The sequence below is a fragment of the Sciurus carolinensis genome, chromosome 2 (assembly GCF_902686445.1).
Source record: "Sciurus carolinensis chromosome 2, mSciCar1.2, whole genome shotgun sequence".
Taxonomy (NCBI): domain Eukaryota; kingdom Metazoa; phylum Chordata; class Mammalia; order Rodentia; family Sciuridae; genus Sciurus; species Sciurus carolinensis.
In genome coordinates, this window is record NC_062214.1 from 134,085,341 (window position 1) to 134,110,482 (window position 25,142).

The 25,142-nt window shown below is 36.9% G+C and overlaps 1 pseudogene; it reads left to right on the forward strand.

The window, feature by feature from the left end:
• Nucleotides 1-1,660: 1,660 nt before the first annotated feature.
• Nucleotides 1,661-16,936, forward strand: LOC124976569 (MKI67 FHA domain-interacting nucleolar phosphoprotein-like; annotated as a pseudogene).
• The last annotated feature ends 8,206 nt before the right edge of the window (nt 16,937-25,142 follow it).

Below are 25,142 nucleotides of genomic sequence, written 5' to 3' on the forward strand. Positions count from 1 at the left end.
TATTTATTTATTGTTATACCAGTATTAATCTTTACTATTTTTATAGCTCACTGATGAAAGCCATTCTCTAAATAGCAAGAAAAGAAGTACAGAGTATACAAGGGCCTTGGTAGAAAAACAGATGTAGGATTGAATTCTGCTTTTTTGCTACTAACAATGTGACCCTGGGCAAGTTGGTTAACTTTGCTGAGTTTATTGTCCTTATTTGTAAAATGGAAATAATAATGCTTTCCTGATAAGCTTTCTAGTACTTGTATTGTGAGGCTTAGAAACAATGTCTGTGAAGCACCTAGTATAATTCCTGGGATACAGGAAATGCTCAGGAGTGGTCAGTGGAGACTGGCTTATTTATGATAGCGGCTTACCTCTTTGCCTGGCCCTCCTTTTAGAAGAGTTTCTATTCTACTTTCAGACCTGTAGTGCATAAGTGGTCAAATAAATCTTGTGCTAGCATCTAGTCCAACTGTCCTGCTTCTCCCTAAATTGTACAGGAACAATCATATCACATAACAACTTTACATGGTAAAGAATTTGGAAGACTAACAGTAGTTTTACCTATGCACTTGGCCCTTGCTACATATCCTATCCAAACCTCAGATCCTTTTAAAAACTTTTTATAAAAGTTTTTTTTTGTAGTTGTAGATGGACAGAATACCTTTATTTTATTTGTTTATTTTTATGTGATGTTAAGGATCAAACCCAGTATCTCACACATGCTAGGCAAGTGCTGTGTCACTAAGTTACAGCCCCAGCCCCACCTTTTTAAAACTTTTGCTAATTCCTCCAGCTCTCTGTGGTCGTAAGCTTCCTTGAATTCTTAAAGTAATAATGATTTTTCATCATGATTTACTACTCATTTATATTCTGATGTAATATCGCATTTGCTCTAAGTAATTAGAAACACTGCCTACTTTCCCTTTGTTCTTTCTACTGGGTCCTTTCTACTGCTCATGGATGTCTGGAATCTGTTCCCAGAGCCTGTTGTCAAACCTGCCTTCAAAGGCAATACCCAAGATTTGCCCATACACTGTTGTTGTCTTTCTGGATGTAGTGTTTTGGGAGCTGTCTATACAAGTGGGGAATTATAAGACTGAGGGATTCTGTGCTGTGTCCTGCATGTACACCAATCAAATTCAGCATGTATTGATTGAACACCTACAAAGTGACCACAGTTGTGTAGGATATATATACATAGCTGATCAATATAGTAGGGAAGTCAGAAAAATTATAAAACTATCTAATTATCTAATTCCAGTAAGTATGAAGTACTGTGGGATGGTAAATAAGGGCTCAATTAATTCAGTCAGGATTCAGTGTCTAAACAGGAGGTAAAATTTGACCTGAACCTGGAGGAATGACTAAGGTCCCAGTTGGTTAGATACAGAGCATTCCTGAGTATGGGAACCCACCATGTTAAACTAGTATATCCTAAGAATAGACATAAGGAAGCTGGGTGCCGTAGCACACAACTGCAATCATGCTATTCAGGGGGTTGAGGTAGGAGGATCAAAAGTTCAAGACCAACCCTGGCAACTTAGAGAGATCCTGTCTTAAAATGAAAATAAAGGCAGGCTAGTATGGTTGTAATTCAGAGATAGAGTGTCCCTGGGTTAAATTCCTAGTAGCACACACACACACAGACACACACACACACGGAAAAAAAAAAAAAAAAAAAAAAAAAAAGAAAGAAAGAAAGGAAAGAAAAAAGAAAGAAGGAATGTATATAAGGAGACTGATAGTGTAGAGAATAAGTATTTGGAATGGCACTCAGGAAAACTTGGAGAGGAATCAGAAGAGCTTTTTATGAAATGGCTATGTAAAAAGAATATATTAAATTTTATATTTCTCATGGATCCTTTCTAATTTGAGGAAAATGTTTCCATAGAAAAAATTGGGGAACCCAATGAATAAGAAAAATCACAGTTAAAACTCATAATTTTGGGCTGGGGTTATAGATCAGTGGTAGGACACTTGCCTGGCACATGTGAGACATTGGGTTCAATCTTCAGCACCACATTAAATAAGTAAATAAATAAATAAATAAATAAGGTATTGTGTCCATCTACCACTAAAAAATTAATAAAAAACAAAACACATAATATTGTAAAAGGAAATTCCACATTTTGAAATGTACACTACTTCTCTAACACAGATCCAATGTGTATTGTCTATTGTACACTCAAGTATTAAAATGCTCTATATTGTTAGCTTCATGTTTTTCTCACACAGACTGATTACATAAGCAGATACAGGGGCAATATATCCACTCTCAGGACACAGAATACATGGAGAACTTCAAATGTGACTCCTCAATAACACCAAGGGATATGAAGGATAGAAATTGAAAATTTCCTTAAACCATTTTGATTACACCCAATTTTCAGATTCTTTCTGAAAATCATAGCGGCCACCCAAGAAGTTTGAGGTAGTAATAATTACTCTTCCATAACCTTGATACCAAGTGTAATGAATGTAAGTCTTAGACCAAAATTTGCTACACAGAGAAATGGTTAGTAGATTAGCATTCATTAGCAAAACAGGCATAAAACATTTTATACAGATTTGGGAGATTTCAACAGGGAGGCTTTCACTGGTCCAGCAATGTAGGAAGACATCCAGTTTCAGAAGGACCTAGAGTAGGTTCACCAGTGCATAATCTGGGGGTGTGACTTACTCCTGGAATAATCTTTGTGGGGCACCTGCATCCAGCATTTTATGAAACCCAAATCAAAGCATATTTTTCCCAGTTTGGCACTTTTACAAGATTCAATATGTCCAGAAGTAAAAGGACTGGAAATAGCAGAGGCTATGCCTTTGTGGAGTTTGAGTCTGAGGATATTGCCAAGATAGTTGCTGAAACAATGAACAACTTACTTTTTTGGTGAAAGACTCTTGGTATGTTGTTTTATGCCATCAGAAATAGTATGTGAAAAACTTTTTAAAGAGTGGAATGTTCCATTTCATCAGCAATCATATCCAGCAATGAAATGGTACAATCAAAATCAGACATTTCTCCAAAAGCTACAGATGGAAGAGTGATTTAAAAAGAAAAAAAAAATTACTCAGGAAGAGATTGCAAAAAATAGGAATTAATTATGATTTTCCTTCATTGGTTTTTACCCAGTAAGACCAAAGAGTTTTCATGTATACTTACAAAGAAGAGAAGGGTTTCAGGGATTCCTAAGAAGAAGAAAAGGGTTCCCAAAGGCTCTCCAACCACTCCTAAGAAGTCTGTGAATAGCCAGGGTTTCACACCGTTTGTACATCAGCATTTTCTGCTTCCTGACTGTGATGAGGTAAGTAGCTTTGCTCTCCCATGCCCTTCTTCCATGATGTTTTGTCTCACACAGTCCCACAGCGATGGTGTACTTGAAAGCTCTTGAAACCATGAGCCAAAATAAATCTTTTCTGCTTTAAGTTGTTTTTTGCAAGTGTTTTATCATAGTGGTGAAAAGTTTACTAATACACCCTACCTGAATTATGAGTCTTAAATTCCCCAAAGGTGACTTTGTTTGCTTTGGTTCTTTTAATTCTTTTCCTCAAAGACATTGGGATACCTTTTTCAAGGTCTGGAGGATATTTATGTGAAGCCCATAAACCCTGAAGCCATGATCCAAACCAGGGTGAGTTTTTCATAGTGCTCTTCACTCAACAACTTTGCAGAGCCCAGATAACTCCCTGAAAAGTACAGGTGGCCCTATATAATTTACTCTTTCCTATTCTTATTTCCTGAGGTCTGCTCATTGGTCCCAGTGTTCTCCTCACAGATCCTCCAGGACTCCCCTATGATTCTTGTTCCAGGGAATTCCTGGTGGCTACTCTAACCATCCAGAGTGCTTGAGGTAGAGTTTCCCTTTAAGTCACCCCTTTTAGAACCATTGCTATTGGTTTCTAATTCATAAGAGGACTCTTTAATACCTATTATTCAATAAGAATGATGACATGAGTCTTTGACACAACAAGAATTATTTGAAGGTACTTTCTGCATATCTATAGGACGATACTCATTTACAAAGAGATGATATTTCAAATAACAGGTTGTTTGGACAGGAATTCAGAACTGTACTTTATATATCCAAATGGTTTGACTTATAAGTGGGAATGCTTTAAAAAAAAAAAAAAGCCCTTAAAATGTTTCATTTAAACTTAAAAAGTTAAAAACCAAAGGAGATCTTTGTCATAGAAATCTTTTGATTTTATGACTTTGCATAGATGCTCAGAAAGGAGGAAACATGTTTTATGGTTAAAGACTGCAGGCTCCTGGGCCAGGAATGAAGGAGTGTATGGTTCTTAGCCTTATGTGGAACTGAGCCTCAGAGACACAGAAAAAATTTGCGGACATGTTAGGGCTAGATGCAATGACTAATGGGATACAATTTTGGATTAGAATTAGAAGTTCCAAATTTATACTAAATGTGTATAAAAATAATGGCAGTTATAATTTGGATCTGGAATGTCCCCCAAAAGTTTATGTGTTGAAAATATAGTTCCCAATGAAACAAAGGTAATGAGTGGAACTTTTAGGCACTGATTGGATAATGAGAGCTCTGATCTAATTAGTTCATCAATCAATCAATCCATTGATAACCTGATGGACTACTGGGAAGTGGGATCTAGTTGGAGGAAATAGGTCAAGGGCTATCTTCTCTCCAACTCTTTGCCCTCATTCTGTTTCCTGGCTGCCATGAGCTGAGTAACTTTCCCCCACCATACCTCTCCACGATGATGTTTCTACCTTGGAGACTGCTGGCCATGCTGTGAATCCTCTGAAACCATGAGCCAAAATCTTTCCTCCTTTAAGTTGTTCTTGTCAGGTATTTTGGTTTCAGCAATGAAAGGTTGACTAACACCTGTAATAGCAATGATGTCTTTTTCCATTTATCGAGTGCTTCTGTGTCTTAGGCTCTATGTTAAGAAGTGCTTTATACACATTAATTCAAATCTGCAACAAACTTACTAAAAGGTAGATGAACAAACTAGCCAGAACTTGGTTTTTGCATACCATTCTTCAATAAAAAGAACCAAGGCTTCTTGGCAAAATGGTTTATTCTAGGGCCAGGACAGGGAAAAGTTCAAAGCAAGCAAAAGCATCATATAATTTGAGAAAGTAATGGAATGTTTAAAATTAAAAAGAATAGGCATTTCAATGGAGGACAGTAGCAAAGTTGAAAAAGCTTTTACTGTCCAAATCTAATAAATAATATAGTATTGAGTTATAACTTAAAGTATTAAATAAATAGTACATGAGTACATACTATTAAAAATAAGTGATTAGATAAATAAATAAACAGGGAGAAGAGCCAGATCTTTATAGAATAATTCCAAATTATGTATGTAAATACTCCAGTCTTTAGGAGGAAAAGCTTGACCTACCCCTGAAGTTAGGCTAGACTTAGTGGCTTGCTCTCAAAAAACAGAATATGGAAAGGAATTAATAGTAACTTCATAATGGAGAAACTGGCAGACATGATCTTAATCAAGTGGTAAAGGTTAATATCACCAGTGATGTTAATGAATATCCTATACCCTTTATTTGATGTGATGAGATGGGGAATATCATCTTGATGATACTCTTCCCCAAAATCCATAACCACATTCTAATCAGCAAATTCAGCTTAAGGATGTTCTTCTACCTGATACCTAGCTTATATTCCTCAAATCTTTGTGGTCATGAAAAACAAGGAAAGCCTAGGAAGTTATTGTTGAGGAGACTAAGGAGACAGGATAACTAAATCCATTTTAAAATGTTTTACTATGTATTTTCATGGTTTCTCTCATGAAAATGTTGGGTCCTGGGACAGAAAGAGAGCATTAATGGAAAAACTGGTGAAATACAAATAAAGTCTGGAGTTTAATTAATAGTAATGTGCCAAGATCAGTTTTGTGGTTTTTACACATGTACTTTGGTAAGATGATGTGTTAACAATAGATGAAACAGAGTGAAGAGTATTATGGGAATTCTCTGTACTATCTCTGTAACTTTTCTGTAAATTTAAAATTATTCCAAAATAAAATAGTTTATTAAATAAATGAATGAACATAAACACATACAGACATACACATAGTAGTTTAGAGTTTAAAAAAGCAATATAAGCTTATATTAAAAAAAACAGAATACCATAGGAAATTTAAAATTCCCTTCTTTCCTAAGTAGGAACTCCCAAATCCACATCATTCCAGTCCCACAGGTAGATAGTTCAACAATTTGATATGGAGTTTCCCAGATAACTTATGTGTTCTTTCTATCAGTACATGCTTTAAAAGAATATAACTGGAGTCTTTCTTTTTCTTTTGTTCTGTGACTTTTATTTTTGTCTACTGAACACTAGATCATGGAATTGGTTTTAAATAGATTGTAATGATTTTCCAGGTGATTTTTTTTTTTCAGTACTGGGAATCGAACCCAGGGCCTCATGCATGATAGGTAAGCACTGTACCACTGAGCCACATACTCAGTCTTCCAGGTGATTTTTAAAAATGTTTGAAAGAGTATTACTTCCATAAAGGTATTAAACAAATCTAAATCTTTAAGCCTTTTAGCATTTCTTCTTACATATATTAAATATTTTTTCCTTTCTGTATTCTTCTAGTCTGAAAAATCTTTTAGGCATTTCTTAATTTTTATCATATTACAAAAATATGTGATCTAAAAGTACTGCTTGGTAATTATGGATTTTTAAAAATGAAGAATAAGAAATTTATTATTCATTTAGAAAATATTTAAGTAGGAAAAAAAATCAATTGTTAACCACATTTAAACTTTGTAGATGGATGCTAGCGGAAGTTGAATATGTGCATGGGTACACACACATGCACATACACAATTTTTTAGAGGCATTACTTTACTGCTGGCTCAGTAGTGATGAAAATTATAAATTCTGATTATCTGAACTCAGAGCCAAAGAAATCATTAATTGGAATAATTATATGCTTTCAAAAAATTCACCTTTCTTTGTAACAGACAGAGCTGGGTTTTGAGTGTAGGTCTGCCCACCCTGAGGGGGTAACCTTGCTCTAGAAGCTGTAAAGAGTTATACAGCTGTGAACATTGGTTCCTGTGCAATCTTGAAAGACTGTGTGTGTGTGAGTGTGTGTGTGTGTGTGTGTGTGTGTGTGTGTCTGTGTGTGTCTGTGTGTGTGTGTGGAGAGGGATGTCAGCATGCTCCTCAAATCTTTTTTCCTACCATAGCCAGTTCTCTCCCATTCTTTGCCTGGATTGTAACAATTCTTCACTGGTCAGCCTTTCTGTGCCATTTCCAACTTCCTATTTTTTCAACCAATGACTGGCAATTCCTTGCTGAAAATAGTGAAGCTAAGTGACAGAAATCCCGTCTATGGCCTATTTCCCTGGTACAAACTGACAGACTGGAACACCTCTCTGAGACTCCTTTCTCTAGATTTTATGGAAAGAGGTAAAATATTATTCTAGTATATGATTTGGAGTCAGAAAGAAATGTGCCTCCTCTCTGCTTTGTCCCTTGTTAGGTATGTGACCTTGGGCAATTTACTTTAAACTTGCTATTTTTAATTCTCTATTCTGTGAAATGGGGGATAATTATAATTACTTTGATGCTTGTTAGTATTAAAAAATAATGCAGGTGAAGTCTGTTTAGTATGGTTTCTGGCCCAATAAATGCCTGGCATGATAAGTGGCAATAATAACTTCTCTCTGCTCAGATGCAAGGTATCTTCCATGACTTATCTAGATCTTAAATTTCTCCTGTTGCTTTGGCTCCTTCCTCTCTCTATAAATATACTCAAATATCTTCTAGGTTAGAAACAACAGAACCAAAACTTCTCCCTTGATTCTGCCTTTCTTCCTTATTGTTACTCCATTTCTCTTTTCTCACAATCAACTTCTTTTTGTAGAGGAGGATATTCTGCTTCACTCTAGTCAGCCCCTTGAGAGAAACAACCTGGAAGCCAGCCTGGCTCACGACTGTAATCCCAGTGACACAGGAGGCTGAGGGAGGAGGATCGCAATTTTATGCCAGCCTCAGTAACTTATCAAGAGCCCTGTCTCCAAAAAAAAAAGGTGGCGGGGGAGGACTGGGAATATAGCTCAAATATAAAGTGCCCTGGTTTCAATCCCCAAGTACCACAAAAATGAAACAACAACAACAACATCAACAAAAACCTAGATTCTGTGCTATTTACACTGAAACTGCTCTCACCAAAGTTGCCAGTTAGATGCCTCTGAAGTGGACATGTTCTTTACATACCTAGCATCCTTCTCTCCTGGTGATAGTGCACCATCTCAGGGAACTGCCATTCTCTCTGGATCTTGATGTAACTTCAGTTCAGGTGTCCAGCTTTTTCCTAGCCCATAAGTAGACACAAGACCCCAAGTCAGTCCAAGCCAGCAAGCTGGGGGAATGAAAGATGGTAACATTTCTTCTTGCTACTCAAATCTCCCTGAACAGTCTGTTTCCCTGTCTTTTTCTTAGGGACTTATTTTTCAGGATTTTCCCCCTTGGAATATATGATTTATCTCATATTTCTTCAATACATTTCTTTCTGCTTATGTCACAGAGTTCTATTGCTTACAGTAAAAGAACTCTGATATGGTCTTTAATTGGTAAATTAAAGGGAAATATTTCAGTCCTTTTATAATATGTTTCCTAACACTGCTGATCATCTTGTCCTTACAACTTTCTATTCTTGTAAGTCCTACAGTGATAGACTGTTCTGGTTCTTCTATTACATCTCTACCTGATAATTCTTAATCCCACCCTGTCCCAAGCCCCACTCCTTTAAAGTATTTCCCAGGCTTCCTCCCTTGGTTTTGTTCTTATACTAACCCAGTGGTTCTTAAATTGTGCCATAGACCCTCTGACAGGAGAGGAAGACCCAGTGATTCCTTCTCTGGATGATGTTTCTAAATGTATTGAATAAAATGCACAGAAATATAAAGGAAAGTAATTATATTAAAATGCAGTTGTCAAAATATTTCTAAATATTGTGATACATTAATAGGAGGGTTTTAACCTTACTAACTAATAATATCTAATGGTGGATCTAATCACCACCATAATTTTGAAGCAGTAATGAGTGTAAGTGCTATTTCAAGATAACTTTTAACTACTGCAATAGATTTGAAACTATCTGAAGTTTCTATTGGTGATTATAGGTATTGTGATTTTATTACAGGTACCGCTAATACTTCTGGTACTTGTTGCCTTTATTTATAATTGAAGGTAGTGAAAAAAAAAAATTGAAGGTAATGAAGGGAATTTTTTCTTAGTGAAAACAAGGTTGTAATTTTCTCTTATTTAAGCCTCATGCTCCCTGAATTCTACCTGCAGAACTCTTAGAAGTCCAAGGACTCAGCTAAAGAATTCCTGCCTCTGTTCTGTCTAGGGGTTCTCGTCTATGCCAATGCTTACTGCTATTATCCAGATCCCAAGGACTCAAGGTTTATTCTCAGCAAGCATTTCTATATCCAGAGATCTTTGGCTGTATGACCCATAGGCAGTCCTCATCAACATGTCTATACCTGAATAACTTTTACACCTTTCCTCCCTCCCAGGGGTTTCTCATCTCTCACCTTTTCTGTGGTTAACTTCCAGCATTGTTCTTTTCCATTCACCCTCCACACTGCTGCCAGAATGATCATCTAAAAAGTTGGAATGCTCCAAATTTGAGCATATCATTTCCTTAGATAAGATCCTTCAATGACTCCCCATTGCCAACAGGTTGAAATTCAAAGTTCTTTAAGTTATGAAAAGCCCTCCATAGGAGAGATGCCATGGTTTCTATCTCTTACCATATTCCTCTCTCTACCCTCTATTCCCTCTGACTTTTGCTGGCACAACTTGCTTTACCCTTAAACACATATTTGGAACTTCCTGAATGTCCCTTGATTTTTTTTATGCCCAGAACCTCTTCACACAGTCTGTGTATGCCCTAGCCTTGCCCACCTGCCAATTCTTACTTTTCTATCAAGACTGGGCTAGGTGCACTATCCTAGGAAAGCTTCTATGATAACTCACATGTATCTCACATACAGTTGACTCCTCCTCCATTCTTGTTTTTATTTAAATTTTTTTTTTAAATTGTGGATGGACCTTTATCCTTTATTTTATTTATTTATTTGTATGTGGTGCTGAGGATTGAACCCAGTGCCTCACATGTGCTAGGCAAGTGCTCTACCACTGAGCCACACCCCAACCTCTTCCTCCCTTCTTTTTATGCTTGAACCTAACATATGCCTCTAGTGAAGTTCATAATACACTGAATTACCATTATGTATTTATGTATTTATCTTTTCTACTAAGTTATAATGCTCTTGATAAAAAGGACTCTATTTTATTCTCTTAATGTATTTCTAGCTCCTAGCAGAATAGAGGTTCTTGCTATATAGTCATTATACCCAAAAAATATTTGTTGACATATTTATTGTTACTTAAGAAATCACTCTTATGTGGCTCACACAGACAGTAAATTTATTTGGGAGGATGAGAGCAAATTAATAAATCTCTTCCATTAAAAATTTAGGACAAAATCTTTGTCTCACTGTGTAACATAATTGGACTTCTCTAGTGGGGAAACTAGGTCAAGTAACTGTTGTAGTGCAGAAAAAGTGAAATTGTGAAATTGTAGACTTTTAAAAACTGGTATAAGTTTCTGTATATAAAATCTCAGCCAACCATATCTGTTTTAAGATATTGTTTTAGCTAGATATTATTTTGTATGATATTGTTCTTTTCTCACATATCTATAAATGTTTGAGTTGAGGTTACATTTACTGTAAATGGAAACTCTTAGAAAAAACCTCCAAAACTGAGGAATATTTGTGGGTCCTTACTGTGAACTGATGTTTAAGAGTTTAGAGGTAGAATGACTGCAGGGAAACAGTCTCATAGCATTTAGTTAAATCGTGGTTGCTACTAGCCCATAGGGCACTTTTATGGGAAATTGAAAAAGATATCCCTTCCTCAAAACATTTTACTTCATCTTTAGGAAATTGTCATAGAAGACTGGTTTCATTAGAATAGGGTGCTTTCCTGTCATTGTTTGGAAAACCACACTAATATATATGCAGATATATGGTATCTTTGACCTGAAGGCCACCCTCTTAGAAGTAATGACCTTGTATAATGCATAGCTGCATCGTGGCATATATGGCAGCCTTAGTGAGGGAATTCTATTTCGCATTCTCTCCTTGTGTGGGGTTTTGCTACTAGTTATTTATTATTCAAAAGATGATGAAGATGAAAAACAAAAAATATTAACTGTACTGTACTGATGGGGAGAAGAAGCTAACTCACAGCATATACAAGTAACCCTGGAGCCACATCTAGACCATTGTCTCCTATAGAAATGAAGCGGCACCAAAGAGCACTATCTAGGCTTTTGCTTACCTGGCTTGAAAAGTAAAGCCTCAAGGGTTCTGAAACAACAAGTGCCTTAGTTATGGCACCCACAAAAGGGACATCTTCAGCTCTCTACTTCCTCTTCTAAAACTCTGGGACAAATTTCCAAGTACAAATTTTCGGACTACAGTAAAGCATCAAACATTATGACCAGAATATGATCTTTGCTACTTTTTACACTTCCTTGGTCCAGAACTTGAAATCCCTGTTCTTGTACAAAGCCTGGGCTTGATGCTCAATAGAGGATGCCAGAAACTCTTTATTCCCTTGTAAAAAATGAACCTTTGTTTATTTTCTCATAAACAACAACATTTTTGACCTAAAAGAATTTGTTTCCTTTTTTTCCTTCTGTGTTTACTCTCTGACCTATGTGTGGAGGGGTTGGAGGGTAGTATGCATTGAGCCAGAGCATTTATTCCAAGTATGTTCTGGTTTTTAACCTCTCAAGAGGATTGTCGTTATAGGAGATTCCAGTAAAATTGGGAGGTGGATGGAACATTCTGAGGGAGGGTTCTGTTGGGGTTAGTGGAAAGGGAGGAAAACTATGGGATGTGGGACAGTTAAAAAGATGTGGGACCAGAATGAGAAGTTCATTAAGGATCAATTATCATACAAGCTATATTTTCTGCTGTGACACCAGGATGGTAAAGATTTGAATGAATCACCCTGGGACTGCTTGAACTCGGGCTCTGGTATAAGACTCGCTGAGCTGAGGTCCCAGGTGCAGAGGAAGTAGAAAAACAGCAGCTGGCAGGCTGAATCCAAAGCTAGGTTTGGCTCAGGGACTGGCCTTAGATGGATGCAGGCTTCCTTCCATAACAATAACTCAGCTGGCACGCATTGAATTCTAAGTGCTGGGTGGGAATTAAAGGACCCTTGCCTGTGTACAGCAGCAAAAAAACAAAACAAAACAAAACACATACCTTATATAAAATAAAGTAGGATAAACTGAGTGCTAAAGTGGAGTGTCTGAATGAACTAAATCTTGAAGGAGTGCAGTATAAAGAGCAATGTCTTACTAAGAGGTCTTTTTCCTAACTAGTCTTGAAAAGGAATATTTTTCTGCTTGTTCCTGATTTTTTCAAGGAAATGTCCTCATTTTGAAAAAAAAAAAAAAGAAATATAAAATACACATAAGAAGCAGGAAAAGAAAGGTATACTCTAAGAAACTTTTTATTTGAAATAAGTTTTGAATTTACAAGAGTTGCAAAGATAAGAATTTTCCCATGTGTATTTTCACCTGACTTTCTTTAATGTTAAACTCTGACATAACAATGGTATATTTTTCAAAGCTGAGAAATTAACATTGGTACATTACTATTAACTAAACTATAGACCTTTTCAGATTTTCCAAGGTCCTCCATTAATGACCTCTTTCTGTTCCAATATACAATCTAACATTCTACATTGCCTTTAGTTGTCATATGTCCTTGGTCTCCTCCAGTTTATAACTATTTCTTTGTTTTTTTGGTGTTCTATGACCTTTGATACTTTTGAAGATAAGAAGTCAGATATTTTGCATAGTGTTTCTAGATTTGAGTCTGGTGTTTCCTTCTGATACATGGAGGTTACAGATTTGGGGGTGAATAGCATAGCAGTGATGTGCCTTTATCATATTATATTGGAAGGCTCAAAACATCCACACAACTGATTACTGGTGATTCTAACCTTGATCACCTGCTCAGGTGGTGTTTGCCCGTGAAGTTACCATTTTTCCCCTTCCATGCTATAATCCTTAGAAGCAAGTTCAGCCATACTCAATGGGAGAGAAATTGAGTTCCATTTTTTGGAGGGGGGTCTATCAAAGACTCTTTGGGCATGTATTAAGAGTACCACAGTCATTGTTAAATCTGGAGGTAGGGGAGAGATTCTTCTTTGAAATTTTACACCAATAAATTTAATGATATAGATGAAATTTCCTGAAAGTTACAAACTACCAAAGTTCATTCAACATGAACTAGATAATAGAGTACATTCCTATGCTGTTTTTAAGGGGGAGATATTTTGAGGCTATGCATGCATCTTCTTTTTTAAAAATTTTATCCACTGATTACAGTATTAATCAATGGATTTTGCCTGAAGCAGTTATTACTGTGGTATTATAATAGTGATTTCTAATTTTCCTCATTCCTCTACATTTATTAATTGAATTTTTTTCCTATAAGGCTTATCTGTCACCTTTTCTGCTTTATTTAGTTATCCAATCATTTATTTATAGCAGTTGAGATGCATGCTTATTTATTTTTTACTATCATTCAACACTATATCTATTTATTATGTTGCTCAAATTGTTCCAGTTTTGACTGTTGAATGTATATTTTTGAGAATCTGGGTAAAATCATAATATGCTGAGTACACAGTGTGAGCTATGATCTGGCAGGGGAAGAGCCTAGTGGAGTCAGAGAATTGAGATTAAACTCTGTTATAAATGGCAGAGGATGAGGGCAATGGGGATGGATACTCATGACAAACATAGGCTAGGAGGTCAGTGAGGCCAGCACTGGAAAGGAGGCAGCAGTCAGCCAAGTTGGCAGCTATTTCAAAGCACAGTAACAAATGAATCATTGGATCATTATAGGAAGGCCATCTAGATTTTGTTTTGGATTCTGCTGAATAAAGTGTGATGTGAGAAACTAATTAGAATTTTCTTCATTGCCTCTGAAATCTTTCTCCTTCCTGCAGGGGATATTTTCCCAACTACAGTTGTGATAAGGACCAGATTCTTATGTTTTTTTTTGTTAAAATTGCCTATAACTTAATTTCAACAAAGAACAGAGTTCACTTAGGCTACAGGGAGAAATCACTTGATTTCTACACATTCATTTATTATCAGCTGATTGCTCTTTCCCATTCTGTGAGGGATAGTGGAGTGTTGCTGTGCTTCAGTGCTTAAAGAAAGTTCCTTTCCTGTTGTGCAGGTTTGCTGTTGAATTGCTTGTCAGTAGGGAGCTTGCTGTCTCAGTGCGCAACTTGGGCAAGTGTTTTCTGTGAGCCTCCTTTCCCTCAGCACTGAAATGGAAATCATTTGCCAATTTCACAGTGTTATTGTGAGAAATGAATAAAATGATTTTTAAGAATTACCTAGCACATTGCTTCATCTATTGTGGGTACTCAATAAATGCTATGAGAATTTCTCTAGAACTAAAAGAGTCCTTGAAGAATTATCTAGTCTGTTCCTCTGCCTGTGGACCAGTAAGTGCCCCAGCATTTGGGTTAAATGTCTTTTCTTATTTGAATATTTCTGGCATGCAGACTTCACAATCATCTTCAGTAATGAAAACTCTCAGTAAGAATCTCCTTTATGCCAATACTATATGACATAGTGCGTTACAAAGATGGATAAGACATGTTGTGGGCACCAATGAGTTTATAGTATTGTAAGGAAAAAAGGTGTGTAGACATCATTTACATTCAGTGCATTAAAACAAAGTAATATGGATAGAGTGTGAAAGAAATGAACAAATTCTGCCCAACTCAGGAAAAGCCTCAGAAGTAGAGCTAGGCCTCTATCCTAAATAAGAATTTTTCAGGTGAGGGTATGTTGCATGTGCTTGTGTGTGTGTGTGTGTGTGTGTGTGTGTGTGTGTGTGTGTGTTTGTTTGGAGATAAGAGGGCACACAGTAGTGGTAGTGGTGTTTGAGGTAGGTTGAATAGCATGTGCAAAGGCATTAGAAGAATGAACAAATATGGCATATGCCAGTTAATGCTACTCAGATGTGAAGTGCATATGGCAAAGGAAACAATTAAGAATGTGAAGAGAGAACGTACAGAATGGGAGAAAATTTTTGCTAGCTACTCTTCTAACAAAGGATTAATATCTAGACTATAAAGAACTCAAAAAACTTTATACCCCAAAACCAAATAACTCAATTAATAAATGGGCAAATGAATTAAATAGACACTTCTCAAAAGAAGAAATACAAATGGCCAACAGATCTATGAAAAAAATATTCAACATCATTAGCAATTTAGGGAAGCGCAAATCAAAACTACAGTGAGATTTCATCTCACACCATTCTGAATGGGAGTCATCAAAAATACAAACAAGAAATGCTAGAGAGGTTGTAGAGAAAAGGGCACATTTTAATACTGTTGGTGGGATTGTAAATTAGTACAATCACTATGGAAATCAGTATGGAGTTTCCTCAAAAGACTAGGAATGGAACTACCATATGACCCACCTATACCACTCCCTGGTATTTATTCTAAAGAATTAAAGTCACCATACTACAGTGATATATGAATACCTATGTTTATAGCAGCACAGCTCGCAATACCCAAATTATTGAACCAGTCTAGGTGTCCATTAATAGATGGATAAAGAAAATATATTTGCACAATGGAGTTTTACTGAGCCATAATGAAAAAAGAAATTATGTAATTTGCAGGAAAGTGGATGGAACTTGAAACCATTATGTTAAGCAAAACTCAGAAGGTCAAAGGTTGTATGTTTTCTCTCATGGAAGCTAGAGAGGAAAAAGGAAAATAAAAGTGGTTATGAGGGAATCTAATGAAAATCAGAGGGAAAGCAGAAAGGGATAAAGGGGTGGGGGGAAGGAAGTGTTGGGGAGTAAGATTGGCCAAATTATATTGTTATATTGTGCACATGTATGAATATGTAACAACACATTCCATCATTATGTACAACTGAAATGCACCAATACAAACACGGAAAAAAATCACACAACTCACACACACACACAAAAACCCCAAAACAATGTAAAGTGCATAAATGGCTGATGGGGGCAGGCAAGTTATAGAGGGAAAGTAGGACATGGGACTAGAGATGTGAATTGGAGCCACACTAAGTAGTTAATTAAGTTTTAATCCTATTGGATATGGAAATTACACAATCAGAAGGACAGTATTTTAAGAAAATCACTTTTCCAGCAACTTGAAAAATCAGTCTATGGTGAGAGAACTAAAAATGTTGATCAGGTTCTTGTTATAGACTATTATGGTTTAGATATGAGGTATCCACCAAAAGCTCATATGTGAGAAAATACAAGAAAATTTAGAGATGAAATGATTGGATTGTGAGAGATTTAACCTATCCAGTGCATTAGTCTCCTATTAGGGATTAACTGGGTGAAAAGGCAGGTAGGGTATGGACATGGGTCACTGGGGGTACCTTTGGGGTTTATATTTGTTCCTGGTGAGGAACAAACTCTTTTCTTCCAGGTGCAATGTTCTGAGCTGCTTTCCTCTGCCAGGCCCTTCCACCATGGTGTTTTTCCTCACCATGAACACAGAGCAATAGAGTTGGCCATCTCTTTTATTCAGGGTTTTCTAGAGGAATAGAACCAACAGGATATGATTGTACAAAGGGGATTTATTAGATTGATTTACACAACCAGAATTGTGGGATAGTCCCATAATTGCTATCTGTGGGCTAGAGAGATGGAGGAACCAGTAACTGCTCAGTCCAAGAAGCTGAAACCTCAGAACAAGAGGGATCAGTGATGAAGGCCCAGTTTGGGACCAATGGCCTGGAAACTCTGGAGTCACTGACCAGAGTCTGCTTCAAAGTGAAGGAGCTGTGGTCTGATGTCCCCAGGTAATCACAGCAGCAATCAAGAACCCATGCAAAAAGAACCCAGCCTGCAGCTGCTGCTGCTGCCTTGTTCTTCCAAATTTTGTTTCATCCAAGCCTCCAACTTATTGGACAGTGCTGCCCATGCTTAGGGTCGGTGCTTCAGTTCAGTTCCCACATGCCAGTCATTCCTAGAAACACTCTCATTGAGATACCCAGAAACTTCTTAATCTTAGGCACATTTTAATCCAATCAAGTTGACAATTCAAATTACCATTACACCATCTGTGAACTGACACCTCTGAAACTGTGAGCACCAAATAAACTTTTCCTCCTCTAAAATCGTTCTTGTCAGGACTTTTGATCACAGCAGCAAAAATGCTGGCTAAAACAGCCCAAGTGAGAAAAAACAAGAGCCGGTATGAGGCTCTGACTGTGAGGTTGGAGAGCAGAAAACAAAGTCAATATTTCAAAGGTACATGTCAAGACTTTGATGGAATGGGGAAAAGAGAAAAGAGCAAGTCAAAGATGACCCTGATGTTGTAGTTTGATAAGATGAAAGGATGGAGTATTATCTGAGATATGGATCAGATAACACATATTAGTTACTTTGCTATATGATACTCTTTTGGACTCTGAAGTTGTGAGGTAACAAAACAAAACAAAACCCACATTTCCCTTTATCATAGAATTTACTACTTTAGTAGGAAGATTCACAAAAACAAACCAACCAACAAATAAAACCCTCACAAGTAACAGGTTGATTGTGTACTAAGTGCTGAGGGAACAGAGGAAAACAAGCATTTAAGTCTACCGTGAGGAGTAGAGGAAGGGTTTCACAGAGGCGGTATCATCTGAGCTTCCACTAAAAAGGTGAATAGGTAAGGGAGACAAGAGGGCTATGAGCATTCCACAGAGAGGAAATAACATATGCACAGACAAGAAAGAGGATGGATTGCAAAGAAAATGGCTGTTTTCCTCCATTAGATTGTCAGCAGAGTGAAGGGCAGGGACTGGGTTCTCCTCAGCACTGTACTCCCAGTCTGAGTGTTAGGGAAAAAAACAAGTGATAGGAATGTGATGGGAAACTGCTTTACTCTGGGGTGGGACATACAGACAATGAATCTAGATTGTTCCTTTTAACAGTAGAGCAGGAAAAGGAAGGTGTGGGAAAGAAGGTACCAGATTTTGGGGAAAAAGTTTATATCAGTTCAGTCTGGGACTTTCTCTGGAATTTTTCTAGATATAGATATACAATTTTTATTTTATTCTCTACTTACATTTTACCACAACCAGAGCCCTTGGAAAATCTGATTGTGTTGGAGCCTCTGATTGAGCTAGGGCAGAATGGACTACCCAACTATTGGTAGGTGTGTAGCTCTAACAGCATTGCCCCTTCACAACTCTCTCACCCATCTGTGAGGAGGGAGTGGGATTAAGTAAATAAGTAACTACTTATCCTTTTGTTTAAAGGTAAATAGCTATAATTTATTTGAATATTTTATACTGGAGGGGTTTTCCAACCGTTTGTTCATTTAGATCATATCATCCCTCTCTACTTCAGTACTACCCATTTTCTATCCCCAATTCCTCTCCTCTTGTGCTGAAGTAGAAAAGGGAAAGGAGATAAAATTTTCAATCCAAAGAAAAAGTGAGAAGGGGGATTTTTGAATCATTTTCCTTAACTGATGTGAAGACTACTTTTCTGATGATTGTTGACAACATAAACAGAAAATCAGGGCTCCTGATCAGAATGTTTTGATTTTATTTGTTGCAAACTGGTAGATTTAGATCACCAGAGCTCTGGAATCAGGTATTTAATTTATAAATAGAGTTAATGATGGAATTATAAAGAATAATAGAACATTCTTTTTACATACAAAGAAGCTGACACTCAAAGGGAATACCATGTTCCATTAGCATATTAGGCCAAGGTAGGTTCACTCCTAGTCTTACCTGGACTTCCTCATGGCCTGACATATAGGTCTGCTTCAGATATAGACTCTGCCATGACAGTCCATAATTGCTTCTGGAGTTGCTCTTATCTCTCCCTTGATTTTGTAAGATATAATGTTGTAGTAGCTGGGTCAAGTGAGTCATCTATGGATGATAAAGTTACTTATCTAATGATTAAGTCATAAAAGAATATGGAAAGAGATTCTCTAGATAGGAGTTTTCTGCAGCTCAGAAGGCATTTCCATACTGCTTCTTTATGCTGAGTGCTGGAATTTTTCCTTTCGTAGAGTACTTCAAGGTCACCTGTCTTCAAGGATGTCCTAATATAGGGACAACTCCAGGACCCCTGACTTCCTTTTGGTCTGACCATATAATATATGCCTTATATGGTCAGTTATCCCTCTTGGCTACCAATTGCAATCCATTCTCACCACTGGGCACCTTCTCCCAGCTGACCTGGCCCCCCAGGGACCCCAGTCTCTTTTGTGATTTCCTGTGAGTGCTACTTTTGGGGTACTTATACCCACACCCACTGTCAGGAGGCTTCTGGGCCACTAGTCAGTCCTACTAGTCAACCTTTTCCCTGTTCTCTAAATAACCAGTCCAAACTTTTACCTTAGCTGCTACCCTAATACTTGACTTCCCCACTTCTCAGGGAAAGGCTGTGCTCCCTATTTCACCAAAAAACTTGATCATTAGGTAAGAATGCCTCACTTCCTGCTCTGTTTTGCTTATGCTCATTTGTACTCACCCTTGGGAAGAGGTGTCCCTGCCTCGTCTTCAGTTAATTCACTCCTCTCCCACTTCCTGCGTTCCTTGCTCACTAGTAAAACCCTTTTCTACTCCCTGTATCTTCCAACCTCTCTTTCTCTTCATTGGCTTTTCTCCTTAGCGTGTAAGTATTGTCAGCATCTCTTCCACTAAAATAAGCAAACATATAAACAAAACCATATACATCAAACAGCAATCCATTGACCCTGGTCTCCCTGGATCACCATTTCCTGTCTCTCCTGCCCTTCCTTGTTTACACCATCTCCATTAACAACTACCTCTGCTCAGCCTTCTTTCTGTTCATTTGAAGTGGCCTAATGCCTGATTGTCAGATTTCATTGTTTTACTGCTAATGAGTCTTCCTTCTCTTGGAATATGATACTTCAACTAGATGTGATGCTGTTCATCCCCAGGAGTTTTGTGTTTTTGCTTTTGTGTTTGTGTGTGTGTGTGTGTGTGTGTGTGGTGCTGGTGTTTGAACCCAGAGTCTTAGGCATGCTAGACAAGCACTCTACCATTGAGCTACATCCCCAGTTCCCCAGGAGTTAATTCTTTGTGTGACAGACCCTTCTGGGGTGAGTCTCCTTCAGATGAGTTATCAGACTGTGCACTGATAGCCTAACTTCTTTACCACCCAGTGGCTGACAATGACTATGGGTGATCACAGGAGGCCTCCTGACATCCTCCTGTGATCTTTGGCAAATACTCTCTGACTTCAGTTCAATGTTTTTAGAAAAAATCATAGTGAAAGCAAAAAATCTGTCCTTAAAACTAAGTCCTCTAAATTTTAGAATGTTGACTTTAACTGCCACTGCATATTGCATATGTTATCTCTTGCTGTGTTCTCTTTTTCTAACTAGAAAGTGAAACCTATCTTTATATTTGAATTGGAAAATGGTGTATGTGTATACTGTCGAAGGTGGTGTGGTTATCAAAACTGTAAAAAACATTTTCATTTATCTTTAGTCTGATTAGCCAAAATGTTCATTATGAAAATTTGGATTTTCAAATCTCAGGTTCTTTCTCCAGAAGAAATATTTATGCAAGGTTGTAGCACAGCTTAGGGGAAACTGAGGGGAAAGAAGTTCCAGCACATACTCCAGGATGCTTTATAACTAGTTTAACCTCTCTTTACAGGAAGCTCCAGAATATGTTCTTGAAAGGGGCCTGCATGGTAGTCAAGCATAAGGGCATTATAAAATTGCCTGCAAGCGGTCTATTCCAACTCAGACCATGAATTATTCAGAAGGTCTTTTGGAAGCCCTCCTGGGAACAGTGGTCTTTTCCCCTGGGAAAGCCTTCACTGAATGAGAGAGGCCCAAACACCTCTTCAGATTTGGTCTCTAAGAATTTCTTTCCAGTCCTACTAAATCAAGAAAATACCAGAGCCAACAAATCATAGATCAGGGTCATCAGTTTGTCACCTGGAGTCATATCACAGGCCCAATAAGACATGTATTTCTACACTAGTCACTTGAAGTGTGGGTTATGAACAGGAAGCAGTCAGAAGTGTTTACACTCATGGAATTGTTTTTCAATTCTGTCTCTTTGCTTGTTTGTTTTAAAATTATTAATTGATTAGACGTTAATTTTATAATTATTATCAGATATTATTTAGTTTAAAAAAAAATCAGGTCTTTTTTTTACCTGGAATTAAAGTGAACAAATATTTCTTTTTCTTTGTTTTTATTTAAAGTTGACTACTGATTCCAACATTTAAAAATTTTTATTATTTTAAAATAGAAATGTATTGACATTAGTTGTGTTTATAATTTAAATTTTATTCTCAGTGACTGTATCACCTTTAGTATCCTGCTCATCAAGTCTCTTGTTTTGTTCTACTTCATCCAACCCCATTTCCTTCATAGACTTGCAGAATGGGGACAGGGATAGGAACACAGCCAATTCAGTGAGATCAGCACTGGGACCATTTTTGGATTTTCTTTCCAATCGGACCAACTACTATAATTTTTAGTACTTTTTCTCTCTGTTGCTTACTACCCCAAATAGTGAAGTACAAGTTCACATCCCTACTAAGTTGCAATTTGGCCTGTTGTGAATGTTTCTGGAGGCAGGAAACTCAGTACCTCACAGGCAACACTTTTATTTTCAGGTACCTTTAATTGCTAAAAATCCCCAAATCGTTGCCTTCTAATTTCCTTCCATTAGTTCTACCAGGGCCCTATAAATCATGTTTAATATTTTTTTCTAGAAAATTGAAGGCAATTCTCATGTCTTTTATTTTCCCCCCTCCCTTCTCCTTTCTCTTTCCTAGGTTGAACTATCTTATTTTCTGTTCTATAGTCAGTTAATCCCATGATTACTTTTCTCCTGCAAGCAGGGTCTATGTTACCATTAACGCTTAGTGCCTGGAACTGAACATAATCTATCACAAAGTAAGGTAGGACTGTCATTCCATTTCATCTTTATATCCTACTTTTAAGATCACATTAGCTGGGCTGGGGAGTTAGCTCAGTTGGTAAAGTGCTTGCCTTGCAAGCACAGGGCCCTGGGTTTGATCCCCAGCACCACCAAAAAAAAAAAAAAAATGATAATCACGTTAGCTTAGTTTCAGTTCAGAAGTTACTTAGTGCCTGTCCAGTGACAGACACTGTACTAGGTGACTGGGTACTGAGAATATGAGCAAATAGACTAGCAAAGAGAAAGAGACATTACCAAAAATGATGAACTGTAAAGTATAATAAGCATTAATTAGCCTAGGAAAAGCACAGGGTGGTGGGAGTGTACACAGTGGAAGGATATTTCCTAGTCAAAAGGTTATGGGAAGCCTCACAGAGGAAGTGATTTTTAGGATGAACTCTATAGGAATTAGGAAATTAGGGAGATGAGGCTGGAGTGAGGGATGGAAATATACCAGGCCAAAGGAAGGACAACCTGGTGCTTGTCCTCAAGAGCGTAGCATCCCCTTCACACAGAAGAGACATTTTCTGTCCCTTGTCAACATCAATTTGCATCTTATAAAGATAGTATTGGTTTGATGTTCTACATTCTTATGAGGAATGCTTATAAAAGTGGAGGCAGGATGCTAGATATGTAAAGTGATAATTAAATGCTTAATTACTAGATGTGAACCCAAATAATGACTGAGTCTGATTCCTTGTAAACTAGGACTGCTTTTCCCCTCATGTGACCATTAGCAAAGATCTGCAGTGTCTTTAATTGCACAGTCTGAAGGCTTAGCTATAAATAACTTATTGACTGGAGGAAACCAGGGACTCTATTAATGCTGGTGAAATGGAAGGACTGAGTGACTTGCATAAAATAAATCTTTTGACTTCACTGTAAACAATGGAGGGGTGGGTAGTTCTCTTAAGGCCAAAACATATTACTCTTATAAACCTATCAAATTGTAAACAAATGAGTAAGTGGTTAGAGATTTGTTTGGGGTTTATATTTTCTAGGGTTGCTGGTATGTAAAGACTTGGGAAGATTTTAGTACTGTAGAAACTGCCTCGTTCTTTGTATATCTTCTTTCCATGTGTAGGAGGAGGAGGAGTGACTCTTGATGACTCCTAGTTTTAGTTTCAATAGATTCCTGAAGATGCAAAACTAAGTCAATGAATCATATTGCTTAAATTCACTGCTTGATTTCTTTTGAAGGGTGCTATTTGATAGTTTAAACAGTTATATTGAAAGTTAGATGGATATATATTAAACTATGACAGGAGAACTCCAGAAACATGAATATTAACTAAGTCCTAAAAAATAGTTTTTGTTTTATTTTCTGTGATATGAGTTACCATAAGTAAGACATATAAGTCATTAACCCTATCCTTAATTAATTTATATGGATTTTTGCATATGTAAAAATTCACCTTAAATCATTTATGAAAAATGATAAATAAAATGTACATATGAAGACTGCTATTTGTGTTTATTTAAATATTAAAGTGATTATATAAAAATTGGTGCCATTAACCTTCAGTAGAAGAAAAGATCATGGTGGGTTAAAAGTCAAGGAAAGCTTCATGAAAAAGGTGGAATTATTGAAGGACAAGCTGATAAGAAATCAGCAGTCTGTAAAAATAATTACATAATTTAAAAATTTTTTTTTTAAAAAGAGGCAGAAGGATACTTCAAATGCACTGAATAGATACAGCACAGCTTTGGGTCAGAGACCTAAATTTGAGTATTGTGTGAATGTTCCTTATGTACGTCACTAACCTGATTTGAAGGGCAAGTCCTTTATTTGCAAGATATACAGATTATTCCTCTTTTCATTACTCTTTGCTCCTCTTTCTTTCCCTCTCTCTTTTTATTTTCCTTCTGTGTATATGAGTGTGTGGGGAAGAGAGAGAGAGAGATTAAGAGTGATAGAGAAAGTGAGAAAGATAGATACAGAGAGACAGACAAAAACAGAGTTATGGAGGCTATTTCTTATGAGATCACTGAGAATGATTTGGTGGAAGTGAATTGAGAGGTTGATGCATTATTGCTAGTTGTTGCTGTTAAATTTTAGGGAAAGATGAAGTTAGAAGCAAACTGGTAGAAATTCAGAGACACTTTTCAATGTTTCAGAGTCTGATATTTCTAGTTCTTTATAATATAAAATTTCATTTCAGAACTTTTTTTGGTATAAGATCATTTTTAGCACTTTTAGAAATGGAGTAAGCATTCACTTGTGAGTAAGCTTCTCCTCACTTATATGTTGATGAAAAGTCTTGATTACAGAAAACAAATTTGAAATATATGAAACCCATTTAGATTAAAATACAACAACTTTACATGCTGGTATCATACTTATCCTATTTAAAGATGAGGGATAGTGAGAACACCTTACATATGGAACATAAAACAGATTTCCACTGAGTGAAGTAAAAAGGTCCAGAGAGAGCAATTTAATACTTTGCATAAGAAATAGCATACTTCTTAGTCTGATGTTCGGTTTAACTAAGAAACATGAATTAAAAGCCTAAATGTGTTAGGGATTATTAAGATACTTTGTATATAAAATTGGGAGACATAGTTCATCAAAGAGCAGCTAGTACAGGTGAGAGGAAACCCATACAATAAGCACCATCCACAGCCACAATAAGTGCTGTGAGAGACACAGGAGAGAGAGAGAGGGGTGGGAAAGAATGAGAATATATCTTAATTAACATCATTCAGGAAGTCATCCCAGAGAAGATGCTACTGCTGTTAAAAATGATTAGACATTTGCCAGTTAGAAATAATGGGAATCTTCCAGGAGAAGATAAAAGGATGACAAAGCCCTGGCCAAGGAAGAGTCTAGAAAGCATTAGGATATGTTGATTCATTCATTTGGCCAGAACATAGGGTACAGACTTGGGGGAGAATGAGAGACTATAGTGGTAGACTGGAGCTAATTTTTAAAGGACCCACTTATGATGTTTAGATGCTATTCCATTGAAGACAGGGAGCCTTCACAGGCTGCTCTTCTTCCCAATATTTTATTCTGAACAGTTTTTCTTTTTCTTTTTCTTTCTTTCTTTCTTTTCTTTTTTTTTTTTTTTTTTTTTTTTTTT